Below are 2,018 nucleotides of genomic sequence, written 5' to 3' on the forward strand. Positions count from 1 at the left end.
GAGAGTGCGTGGTTTGTACAAGGTCACCCAGTGGCTTTCAAGGCTGTGCTGGGAATTGAACCCTGGTCTCCAGAGTCCTAGTCCAACTCTCAACCACTGCACCATTTTGGCTCTCAGTACAATATGCTTTAATTACTGTAATGTTGTGAAAAGGGTCCTGATTAGTCCAAAGCCTATTTAGGATAACCATGTCCATAATCGCCAAGACAACCATTTCTAATGTCTGAAAATGTCAGAATCAGAGCAAGGAGGAGAGGGCAAATCTTTGCCTTAGGGCACCCTTAATCTGTTGTGTTTCTCATGAGGTATTTCCTATACATACTTTTTATCCTCTTTGAAGGCTGGAGGTAGTTTGTTGGAATGAGTTAATGCACAACGGCTAAGGATAATGTGGTGGTACACAAAGACAGCTTTGTCACACATCAAGAACCAAATCTGAGAGTGATTCATCCAGGAGAAAAATCACCAGTGGGGTGCCATAGGGTTCTGTCCTGGGCCCAGTGCTAGTCAATATCTGTATCAATGACTTGGATGTAGCAATAGAAGGCATGGAGGAGTAGCTAATACCCCAGAAGACAGGATCAAAATTCAAGAAGACCTGAATAGATTAGAAACGGGGGGTGGGAAACAAAACTAACAAAATGAACTTCAACAGGGAGAAATGTAAGGTATTGCACTTAGGACGGAAAAATGAAATGCACAGATATAGGATGGGGGACACCTGGCTGAATGAAACTACATGTGAAAGGGGATCTGGGAGTCCAAGTAGACCACAAGTTGAACATGAGTCAACAGTGCGATGCGGCAGCTAAAAAGACCAATAGCAATTTTAGGCTGCATCAATAAAAGTATAGTGTCTAGATCAAGAGAAGTAATAGTGCCACTATATTTTGCTCTGGTCAGGCCCCCACCTGGAATATTGTGTCCAGTTCTGGGCACCACAATTCAAAAAGGACATTGAGAAACTGGAGCGTGTCCAAAGGAGGGCGACAAAAATGGTGAAGGATCTGGAAACCATAAAGCCCTATGAGGAACGACTTAGGGAGCTGTGGATGTTTAGCCTGGAGAAGAGAAAGTTAAGAGGTGATATGATAGCCCTGTTTAACTATTTGAAGGGATGTCATTGAGGAGGGAACAAGCTTGTTTTCTTTTGGTACAGAGATTAGAACACGGAACAATGGATGTAAGCTACAGGAAAAGAGATTACAGCTCAACATTAGGAGGAACTTCCTGACAGTAAGGGCTGTTGGACAGTGTAACACACTCCCTTGGAGAGTGGTGGAGTTTCCCCCCTCAGAGGTCTTTAAGCAGAGGCTGGATGGCCATCTGTCAGGGATGCTTTGATTGAGAGTTCCTGCATGGCAGGGGTTGGACTGGATGGCCCTTGTGGTCTCTTCCAACTCTATGATCCTTGTTTCTTGACTGCAGTCTCCATTCTGATCAAAGTTTGATCCTAGCTATGGAACTTCTTTAACTATTTCAATTTCCTCATTGTCTAGATTGAATTTGTGTATTTCTTCTGTGGTCATTATTTTTGTTTTCTTTTATGTTCAGCATCAGACCTGGCTTTGCACTTTGATCTTTCACCTTACTTATTAACTGTTCCAATTCCCAAATGTTTTCTGCTAATATTATGGTGTCATCTGAATATCTTAGGTTGGTAATATTGCTTCCTTCTATCTTCACTCCTCCTTTTTTGATTCTAATTCTGCTTTTCTTATGATGTTTTCAGCATATAAGTTAAACAAGTAGTGTGATAGGATGCAGCCTTGTTTGACCCCTTCACCAATTAGGAACCACTCTGTTTCCCAGAATTCTGTTCTGATGGTGGCCTCCTGTCCTTGGTACAGATTCCTCATCAGGACTGTCAGGTGTAGTGTCACCCACCATGTCTTTGAGTGCATTCCAAAGCTTTTCGTGATCTATACAATCAAATGCTTTGCTGTAGTTAATGAAACACATGCTGATTCTTTTTTGGAATTCTTTGGTGTGCTCCATTAGCCATCACATGTTTGCAA

The sequence above is a fragment of the Sceloporus undulatus genome, chromosome 2 (assembly GCF_019175285.1).
Source record: "Sceloporus undulatus isolate JIND9_A2432 ecotype Alabama chromosome 2, SceUnd_v1.1, whole genome shotgun sequence".
Classification (NCBI taxonomy): Eukaryota; Metazoa; Chordata; class Lepidosauria; order Squamata; family Phrynosomatidae; genus Sceloporus; species Sceloporus undulatus.